Genomic DNA, 11,588 nt, shown 5'->3' with positions numbered 1-11,588 from the left:
TTACTATGTTTAGATATGTGCCTTGTATCCCTGATCTCTCCAGTACTTTGAACATGAATGGATGTTGGATTTTGTCAAAGGCTTTTTCAGCATCTAGGGAGATGATCATGTGGTTTTTTTCTTTCAGTTTGTTAATATGGTGGATCACATTGATGGATTTCCGTATATTGAACCACCCCTGCATACCTGGGATGAAGCCTACTTGGTCATAGTGGATAATATCTTTGATGTGTTCTTGGATTCGGTTTGCAAGTATTTTATTAAGTATTTTTGCATCAATGTTCATAAGGGAGATTGGCCGGAAATTCTCTTTCTTTGTTGAGTCTTTGTGAGGTTAAGGTACCAAGGTGACTGTGGCTTCATAGAATGAATTTGGTAATATTCCTTCTGTTTCTATTTTGTGGAATAGTTTGAAGAGAATTGGTGTTAGCTCTTCTTTGAAGGTCTGGTAGAATTCTGCGCTGAAGCCATCTGGTCCTGGGCTTTTTTTGGATGGGAGACTTTTGATGACCGCTTCTATTTCTTTGGCGGATATAGGTCTATTTAGTTGATTTACCTGGTCCTGATTCAGCTTTGGAAGTCAAATCGATCAAGAAAATTGTCCATTTCATTTAGATTTTCAAATTTTGTGGCATATAGACTTTTGAAGTAAGTCCTAATGATTGTTTGGATTTCCTCAGTGTCTGTAGTTATATCCCCCTTTTCATTTCTGATTTTGTTGATTTGGGTGGTGTCTCTCTGCCTTTTAGTTAGCCTGGCTAAGGGTTTGTCGATCTTGTTGATTTTCTCAAAGAACCAGCTCTTGGTTTCATTGATTCTTTGAATTGTTTTATTTGTTTCCAATTGATTGATTTCAGCCCTGAGTTTGATTATTTCCAGCCGTCTACTCCTTCTTGGTGTGTCTGCTTCTTCTTTTTCTAGGGTTTTTAAGTGAGCCATTAGGGTGCTTGAATGAGCTGTCTCGAATTTCTTTTTGAAGGCACTTAGTGCTATGAACTTTCCTCTTAGCACTGCTTTCATTGTGTCCCACAAGTTCGGGTATGTTGTGTCTTCATTTTCATTGATTTCTAGAAAGACTTTAATTTCTTTCTTTATTTCTTCCCTGACCCAGCTGTCATTTAGTAACAAGTTGTTCAGTTTCCATGTGTGTGTAGGCTTTTTGTTATTTCTGTTATTGTTGAGGTCCAGCTTTATTCCATGGTGATCAGACAAGATACATGGGATTATTTCAATCTTCTTGTATTTGTTGAGGCTTGCTTTGTGACCCACTATGTGGTCTATTTTGGAGAAGGTTCCATGAGGTGCTGAGAAGAAGGTAAATTCTTTTGTGTTTGGGTGTAAAGTTCTGTAAATGTCTGTTAGGTCCATTTGATTCATGACCTCTGTCAGAGACATTGTTTCTTTGTTTAATTTCTGTTTTGTTGACCTGTCCTTTGTTGAGAGTGGGGTGTTGAAGTCTCCCACTATTAATGTGTGTGGATCTATATGTGCTTTAAATTTTATCAATGTTTCTTTCACAAATGTGGGTGCCCTTGTATTTGGGGCATATATGTTCAGGATTGTGATGTCTTCCTGATGGAATTTTCCCTTGATGAGTATGAAGTGTCCTTCCCCATCTCTTTTGATTAATTTTGGTTGAAAGTCTATTTTATCAGATATTAGAATGGCTACTCCTGCTTGCTTCTTGGGTCCGTTTGCTTGGAAAGTCGTCTTCCAACCCTTTACCCTCAGGTAATGTCTATCTTTGTGTCTTAGGTGTGTTTCTTGTATGCAACAGATTGCTGGGTTTTGTTTACGTATCCATTCTGTTAATCTGTGTCTTTTTATTGGAGAGTTGAGTCCATTGATGTTGAGAGAGATTAATGACCAGTGGCTGTTAGATCTCTTGATTTTGATGTTGGCTGTGGTCATCAGGTTGTGTGCTTGGTTGCTTTTTGTTTTACTGAAGTGAGGTTATTTATTTCCTGTGTTTTCTTGAATGTAGCTAGCTTTCTTGGGTTGTATTTTCCCTTCCAGTGTCTTCTGTAATGCTGGATTTGTTTGTAGGTATTGTTGAAATTTGTTTTTGTCATTGAATATCTTGTTTTCTCCATCTATGAGGACTGAGAGTTTTGCTGGGTATAGTAGCCTGGGCTGACATCTGTGTTCTCTTAGGGTCTGCATGATATCTGTCCAGGCCCTTCTGGCTTTCATAGTCTCTGTTGAAAAGTCAGGTGTGATTCTAATGGGTTTGCCATTTTATGTTACTTGGCCTTTTTCCCTTGCAGCTTTTAGTATTTTTTCTTTGTTCTGTATACTTACTGTTTTGATTATTATGTGGCGGGAGGATTTTCTTTTCTGGTCAAATTTGCTGGGTGTTCTGTAGGCCTCATGTATTCTAATTGGCCTCTCCTTTAGCTTGGGGAAATTTTCTTCAATGATTTTGTTGAAAATATTTTCTGGGCCTTGGAGAAGGGAGTCTTCTTTTTCCTCTATACCTATTATTCTTAGGTTTTGTCTTTTCATATTGTCTTGCATTTCTTGGACGGTCTGTGTCAGGAATTTTTCAGATTTAACATTTTCTTTGACAGATACATCGATTTCTTCCATTGTATCTTCTACACCTGAGATTCTTTCTTCCATCTCTTTTAGTCTGTTGGTTATGCTTACCTCTGTAGTTCCTGTTTTCTTCCCTAGATTCTTCCTTTCCATTATTTCTTCCATTTGTGTTTTCTTTAATTTTTCCAATTCTATCTTCAGGTCTTGAGTTGTTTTGTTTACTTCCTTCACCTGTCTGATTGTACTTTCCTGTTTTTCTTTTAGTTCCTTCAACTCTGTTTCTTTCATTTCATTCAGTGTTTTAAGCATTTCCTTTCTAAAGGCCATAAACTGTTTGGCTGCAGCTTCCTCTATTTCTTTACGGATGGCAATATTCTGTTTGAGTTTATCTTCCTCTATGTCTTTACGAATCTTATTTGTTTCCTCTGTTATCATCTTCATGAGCATACTTGTTAGGTCATCTTCTTGGATTTCAGTTATGGTGGGGTGTCCAGGGCTACTTGCCCCTGGGTAACTGGGTTCTGGAGATGCCATATTGCTGTCTTTTGTTGCTTGAGCTTTTACGCTGGCCTCTACCCATTGTGTTATCTTAGGAGTTTGGGGTTATTTTCTGGTGGTTCCTGGGGATCCTGTGGTGGAGAGAATCCCCTTTGCAGAAAGCTGGATTTTCCTGAAGGATGTCTTCTCAGCTTTTTGGGTATAGTCCCTGGATGGCTGGTGTTTTTTCAGGAGTTGCTCACCTCAGGGATATAGACCTGAGTGGTAACTGTGGTCTTTGTTAGTCGAGAGGGTTCTCCTCTCACCCAGGGAAGTCCTGAGGGCAGCTGCCCTGTTTCTGGGTTTCTTGTTGCAAATTTAATGATCAGCTGCTGTGACCCAGTTGGACATCAGGCGCGCCTCAACTGTTTGTGCTTGTGTCTGGAGCACAGCTGAGTGCTGGCGCCTCGGCCCCACTAGACTACTAGACTTTTTCTAGGGAAGGATTGGGTGATTTAGATCAGTACAGTTTCCTTCCTTCCCCGTGGATTCTCTGGAGACACGGACTCCTAGTGTCTTTTTTTGCCCTGGTGCACAGTGCTCAGTGTCCGCCAGCTGGCTGGCCACAGAAATTTGCCTGTGCCTGGAGCACAGCTGTGTGATGGCGGCTCAGTCTCTGCCAGCTGTCTGGTGCGCAGAAACTGCCTGTGTCTGCCTTTGTGGCTTTTGGGAGTCTGAGTGGCTCCCTAAGCTGGGTAATTTTCCGGGGACCTTTTCATGTTGGGGTGAGCTGAGTGCTCTGAGATCAGACCCGCCGTTTCTATCTCCGGCGGCAAATCAGGCGCGCAGGCAGGCAGGGCTCTGTGCTGGAACCTGGGTCCCCGGCTCTGGCTCCGGGTTGGCTCCTGGGGTGCCCGTGGAACCCGCCCGAGTCTTTTCCAGGGGATGTCTGGGTGACCTAAGGCCGGTCCCAATCGTTTCCTGTACCCTGGGGTTATCTCTCGACTGAAAATTCCAGTCTCTGATAGTGTGGTGCCCAAGGTTCAGTCTGGGACCGTGACCAGAGACACTGGCTTGTGGCTCTGGGCTGGGGCTGGGGCTGGCGGCCGGCAGCCAAGCGTCTGGCGGAACCGGGATCTCTTCCCCGGTTTAGCCGGGTGAGTTAAAAGCTGATTGAATCCCCCACCGTGGGGTATCCTCTCACCTGGGAAACACAATGACTGTGTTTTATGGCCGAGAGTTCTGATTGCTGTTCACTGTGCTGATCCTGCTGTGCTGCTGCTCAGAATGAGAGTCCTCCCGGCGCCGCCATCTTGCCCCTCCCAGTGACTTACCATTTTGTACACAGTGAAAAGACAAAATATAATAATGATGTAATAGATAAACAGAGACCTAATGAAGTCAGATATGATCCACACAAAAAGCTGGAGAAGAAACACACAGTGAGGCAATATAATTTCTTAAATAGAAATTTCAAAAGAAAACTCAGTAATAACAAAAATATCCTAAAAATTGGAACTAAATTGTTTTAACAGTGTTGCAAATTCCACAGTTAACTGAGATTCTTATTTATTAACAGTGGGGGCTGGCCTTGTTGTTCTTCCTCAGAAGCTTTATATCATAAACTTTATTGAATTTCCTTGACCCTCTCTATGTCTTTTATTGTGAATCCTGATTGTGTACGTTAAGTCCTTCTTATATTTGAGCAGACACATAGTCCAGTGAAACAGAGAACATGGATCAGACATAAACCGCACAATCTCTAGCATTCTCCAGCTATCTGACTCTTGACAGAGGTGCAAACAACCTCAGATGATGAGAAATCTGGATCTTTACTGTTTCCATTTCTTACTCTAAACAAAACTAAGATGAAACTTAATAGAACACCTGAAATAATGTCTCAAAGAGGGAGATATAGGAGAGTCATTTCAAGGTAAACACAAAAACAATTATTTCACAATAGGAATAAATCAGTTTAGGAAATAACAGCAAAAAAATCACAAATGGTTTGAATGGAATTAAATGCTTCTGCATAACAAAAGATGTAATGAGTGAAGAAATGATCTACAGACAGAGAAAAAAAATCTTTGGTGGTTATTCATCTAATGGAGGGCCAACGTGTAACCTATACACACAAAGAAAAGTGACTCAATTTATGGATGAAAGATTGAGTAGATTCTTTATGTAAAGAGTCACAAATGGCCAATAAACACATAAAATGTTAAACATCTTTGTCATTGAGAATACACAGAGGACCCAGATCCCCCTCCTCAGATGTAGCCAATTGGCAGCTCAGTCTCCTGGATTCCAGAGTAAGGGTTACAGGCTGCCTCTATCACTAACTCAGCTGACTGCTCTTTGACCACTCTCTCCTGGGGATGCAGCCTCGCCTGGTTACAGAGGAAGAGGATCCAGACAGTCCTGATGAGACTTACCTAGCTATGGACAGATGGCAATAGTGGAGAACTCCTTTCAGTGGAGTAGGGAAAGGGGATAGAGGGAGGAGAGGGAGGAAAGGTGGGGCTGGGAGAAGATGAGGGACGGGGCTACAATCGGGATATATCAGCTATTCAACAAGTTCCTAAAGATGATTCCTGCATTGTTATAATAATAATTTAAGCCGAATTCAAACTCTTTTAATATGGACTCAAATTTTTATTTCATTTTTTCTTTATTATTAATACTTTTTACAATTTATTCACTTTGTATTCCCAGCTGTACACCTTCCCTCACCTCTTCCTGGTCCCACCCTCCCTCCGTCTTTCTCCACTATGTCTCATCTCTAGTCCACTGATAGGGGAGATCCTCCTCCCTTACTATCTGACCCTAGCCAAGCAAGAGGTCTAGGTCCTCTCCATGCATGGTCCTTGGTTGATTCATCAGTCTCTGAAGGCACCCCTGAGCCCAGATATTTTGGCTCTATTGGTCTTGTGGAGGTCCTGCGGGTGGTATGTCCATAGACCACAATTTTCTTCTGAAAATTTTTTCTTTATCTTCTGTCTTATTTCATTAAGTGGTCATCAACATTCAAACTAACCTTTTAGAAACTAGTGTTTCTTTATATTTTCTGTTCCCCAGTTAAAAATTCTGAGTTTACTATACTTTACAAAATTTACATCTGCTTTATGAGTCTGAAGTCCATGCTGTGTGGCCAAGTTACATACAATAATTTGTAAGAATCTTTCACTAATTTGGAAGGGGGGAAGGTAATGCAGGCTGTTTCTAGGATGATATCCGAAGAAATCACTCATTGCTATCTGGACATGTCAATTTTATCACGAATAAGACAGAATAAAAGTAAGACTTTTTATTGAAAATTATAAATTTAGTCTGGAATTAGTTGTATTTTTGAATTCCAGTATAAATATAGATGAGGATTTTTAGAATGACACTAACTTATTAGAATCTGAGGATTAAATATCAAACTTTACAAGATGAATTAGTGAATGCTCTTCTGGTTGAATAAACTAGGTTCAACCATGGATATGGGTGTGTCTTAGACACAACCAGAATTTAAAAACAAACAACAAATAACTTGGGATTTGAATGTTCATGGTCCATTTACATTTCTCTTTGTATTAAGATAATTTTATTATTATGACTGTGACCCAAGTAAAAGCTCTTGGAGGTTATAAGGCCTATGCAGAACCTACTATTCTTATATTGATAAATATCATGCTGTTAGGTAATCTTCTAAATATTTATGATTATACACAGAGACCTGGGCTGTTCTCAGCTTTCATCAGAAAAGCTTCTTTTTGTAGTAAACAGCAGTCAATGGAGAGATGAAAAACTGGCCAAAGTGATAAAACTAAACCCATCCCTAAAAGGGAAATCTTCCTTAACCTCCTCACCATCACCAAGATTCAAGAGATATCATGGAAGAGGAATCAAAAAAACTCTAAGAGCTGGGAAGGATTGCTGAGATTTGCTGTCTTTTAGACATGGCATGACTTTTGCATGATAAACTCAAAGCAATTCTGGTTATAGACAGACAAGCTACAGAAGGATCAAGCCAGCCGAAATGCTAACATAGAAGTGGATTATCTGTAAATCACACCTACTATGGAAGAGCAGCTGGCAGGGGGTCGTTCTTGGTGGATGGATAGGGAACCCCTCTTTTTTAAGGATATGGGAACTGGTAGTCTACAGTGGAGGTCTTATACTCAGTCCCAAAAATAAAGTGAATAGATAAAATAAACACGCACAATATATATACATATTCATATATGTATGAAATTAGGCGGACGTTGTGTGTTACCTGGTTAGGTTTATCTTGAAGTTCTTTGGGCACAGTTAATTTGCCTTTATTTATATCAAAGCCGCAGAAGCCTACAGGCTTTGTAGTAGGCTGTGAACATTTAAGCATGTTCCAAGTAGTTCCTGGGTTAGTAACGTGAGGGTAAATCTACCATATTGTTACCTTAAAATACACTGTAGCAAGCCCCATACTATCTTTTTCTAATACTGCTTTTACTAATTTGATGTTCATAATCTTTATCACCTGGGAGAGAAAACACCAATTTTGAAGAAATTGTATATAATTCATCATATCTTTGAATAGGGATAACTTGGAATTTTTCCTTTGTTATATTGCTCTGACTAAGATTGAAGCAATATATTAAATAAGCTTAAATGACAGTGGAAAACTTTGTCTCATTTTTATATTGAAAAAATTTATTTCGCCTTTCTTCAAATAAATTTGAATTTAAGAAACAAATTTCTTAAAAATAAATTTGGTAGCAGGCATATTGTACATATTTATTATTTTGTGGTATGAGTTTTCTATTCCTGGCTAGTATTTTCAAGTTTTTTAATACAGGATTGCTGGGTTTGTACACAAGCCTTTCACTGCATCACTTGAAATTATCATGTGATTCTAGTCCTTGATTCTGTTTACATTCTGCATTACATTGCTTTTCATTTGTTCAACCATCCTTCCACTTTCTCATATTAAGTTTTTCTTTGGAGGATTGTATTTTTCAAAGAAAGTCATACATAGAGAAATTTGAGACATCTCAAACAGAAATAAAGTCTATTTTGATGACAAATTTTGATTGTGAGCTTGATACACGTAGAATCATCTGAGAAGGAAGATCCAGGAAGCAATTATCTAGATTAGCTTAGTCTGTGAGCATGCCTTTGAGGTACTTTTGTTGTTGTTGTTCATTGTTGTTAACAATGCATTTTAAAAATTAAAACAATTTTAATTCAGTTAACTAATGTGAGAATACACACCTTGAACATGCACTCACCAAAAAAGAACAGGACAAAGGTAAAGAGAGCATACTATCCAGAAATAAAAGACTTCACTGTAAGGCCATAATACATAAAATATTTGATGAATGCAAAGCAAACAAAACCTAATGACAGACTATGAGCTGAAGAATGAAATTTTGCACAGGGTTGGGTCTAAACAAAAAAATAGAACCATTAAATGGTTTGATATTATTTTTTTCTTAAGGATAGTTTCAATTTAAAAATTAGAAAATGGAAAAATAATTATGCAAATATTATTCAAGTAAAACAACAAAATTATTATTTTTTAAACATTCTGCAAGGTTTATTATATACAAACAAGGTTTATGTATACACAGACATGATTGTTAGGAAGCAGTAAAATGCTGCCTTATACAACATATGCTTAAAATATGAAGATTTCAGATTGGCAGATAGGAAATTATTAGGTAGTTATTGCACAGTGTCAAGAATCTAGACCAATGACACAATAGACTATAACTACCATAAGTTACATAATTAAGTAGACTAAAAATAGTAATAAAGTTTAGTAAGAAACAAGTAATAGTCATTAATCAGGCTTCTTTAACAATTTATTTTTTTTTAATTTTTTTTATTTACTTTTCATCCTTGTTGTAGCCCCATCTCTTCTCACCTCCCCAACACACCCTCCCTGTCTCTCCTCCCCACCTTCGCCTATTCCTTAGAAAGGGGAGTTCTTTTTCCCATCCACTCCAGCTTATCAAGTCGCATCAAGACTAAGTGTGCCCTCTTCTGTGGCCCTGGCACGGCAGTCCTACCAGGGGCAAGTGATGAAAAAGCTGGCAAGTGAATCCATGTCCCATGCAGTGCCCACTTCCCTAACTGGAGGACCATGTGTAGCCTATGTTGCCTGTCTGCTGCATCTTTGTTGGGGGCCTAGGTATAGTTCATGCATGGTCCTTGGCTGATGCTTCAGTCTCAGCAAGCCCCTCTGGGCCCTGGTTAGTTGACTCTGTTGGTCTTCTTGTGGAGATCCTGTCACCTCCAGGTCTTTTTTCTTTCCTCCCACTTCTCCACAAGATGTCCTATGCATCATCCAATGTTTTGCTGTGAGTCTCTATATCTGTTTCAAGGCATTGCTGGGTAATGCCAGGCTCCTGTTTGCAAGCTTAGCAAGCATCATTCATAGTGTCTGAGGTGACACTCTTTGATAGGGTGAATCTTTGGTTGGGCCAGGCATTGGTTCACCATTCTCTTAATCTCTGCTCTGTCTGCTCTATCTTTATCTTTGTACAACTTGTAGGCAGGGTAAATTTAGGTTTGAAATTTTGTGGGTGGTTTAGTGTTTCCCTCCCTCTGCTAGGATACTAGTTTAGTTAATGGGTGTCTGATTCAGTCTCTATGGCCTCTGCTACTAGGAGTCTCTGCTTTAGTACCCCTTCTAATGTCCCAGGAGCCTGTGCTGACCTAGGTTTCCAGAGTATCACAGGGATACCCACATCCTCAGTTTCACTTTTCCTTACAGGCCTTTTGTTCTCTCTTTGTTGCTCTCCCCAGGTCTGTTCTCCATCTTCTTAACTCTCTGTGCTCTCTCCTTCCTTGTTCCCTCCCTTCAGCCAACAGCTCAGGCATTAAAATCAATAATTAATAAAGGAAACCTCATGTCCTGATGTAACTAACTGAGCTGAGCAGGGTGTGTTGAGGGAGGACCATTTTCTGAGAAGTAGGGGAGGGGGATGGTGGAAGAGGGTAGAAGAGCAGGACCAGGACCAACCGGGAGAAGAGGAGGGAGAGCCCCATGATCAGGATATAAAGTGAATAAATAAATAAATAAATATTTTTAAAAAAAAGAAAATAAAAAGATGCATTGAATTCACTAATTGCCATGCTTATGCATGTTGTGTAGAACAACCTATCAGAGCATGGATAGATTCTCAGGAGCTGCACTGGTGAAAAAATGTCTCTTCCCCCTTCAAGACCATTGATTGTCAGTAGACTCTCAGCTACTAGTGTTATCTCATGACTACCTCATCCATTTGTAACTGGGTTGACTAGGTCTGTCCATACACCAGTAGCTGCTAGAAGTTCCTGTGAATAACAGGCCTTTCATGTTGGGCAAATAGTTTCAAGTGTAATTCTTCTCAAATTCTGAAAAAAAAAAAGCAATAGCAAAGCTATGGAAACACAAAGAGCTGGGATTGCAAATGCAATCATGAACAATAAAACAAAGAGCTATTGTGACAAAAACAGCTGACATTAGTATAAAAACAGATTTTTTTGGTCAGTGGAATAAAAGTGTATTTGTGTGCATCATCAAAACTCATAATAATAAAAGTCATGTATAAGCATTTTGTGTATTAAGTGCTAAAAATAAAGTTTTACACTTGATTCAAAATGTTAATATTCCTTGTGGTACATCTTTTGGATTTGTTTTTATTTTTTAATATTTTTTTATTTTTAAATAATTGTATACATTCACTTTTATCCCAGCTGTAGCCTATTCCCTCCTTCCCTCCTATTCCTCCCCTCCCTCCCTCATCTCCTCCCTGCTCCCTTCTGAGTCCACTGAGAGGGGGTGTCCTCCTCTCCTTCTGTCTGGCCCTAGCTTATCAGCTATCATCACGATGGTTGCAATCTGTGGCCTAGTAAGGCTGCTCCTCCCTCAGGCAGGAAGGGAAACTCATGAGTTCATGTCAGAAACAATTCCTTTCCCCCTTACTAGGGAACTCACTTGGATACTGAGCTACCATGGGCTATGTCTGAGCAGGGGTTGTAGGTTATATCCATGCATGGTCCTTGGCTGGATAAAGAGTCTCATAGAAGACCCCTGTACTCAGATATATTTGGACCTTGTGGGGCTCCCTGTCCCCTCTAGAATATACAAATTCCTCCTTCCTTCATATGATTCCCTACACTCTGCCAAAGGTTTGGTTATATGTCTCAGCTAGGTAGAGTCTTTCAGGTGCGTTCTGTGGTATACTACTGTCCTGTTACTTGTTTTCTCCTATTTCCTTTTTTTTTTCTTTTTTATTTTATTATTATTATTATTATTTTATCAGTTACATTTTATTAACTCTGTATCTCAGCCATGTCCCGATCCCTCATTCCCTCCCAGTCCCTCCCTCCCTCCCTCATCTCCACTGTGCCCCTTTCCAAGTCCACTGATAGGGGGGACCTCCTCCCCATTCATCTGATCCTGTTTTATCAGGTATCTTCAGGACTGGCTGCAAAGCCCTCCTCTGTGGCCTAACAGGACTGCTTCTCCCTTCGGGGGTGGGGAGACCAAAGAGCCAGTCATTGAGTTCCTGTTAGAAATAGTCCTTGTTCCCCTCACTTTGGGAAACCAATTGGTT

The sequence above is a fragment of the Meriones unguiculatus genome, chromosome 6, assembly GCF_030254825.1.
Source record: "Meriones unguiculatus strain TT.TT164.6M chromosome 6, Bangor_MerUng_6.1, whole genome shotgun sequence".
In the NCBI taxonomy this organism is placed as follows: Eukaryota; Metazoa; Chordata; class Mammalia; order Rodentia; family Muridae; genus Meriones; species Meriones unguiculatus.
Note: the sequence above shows the minus strand (reverse complement) of the source record.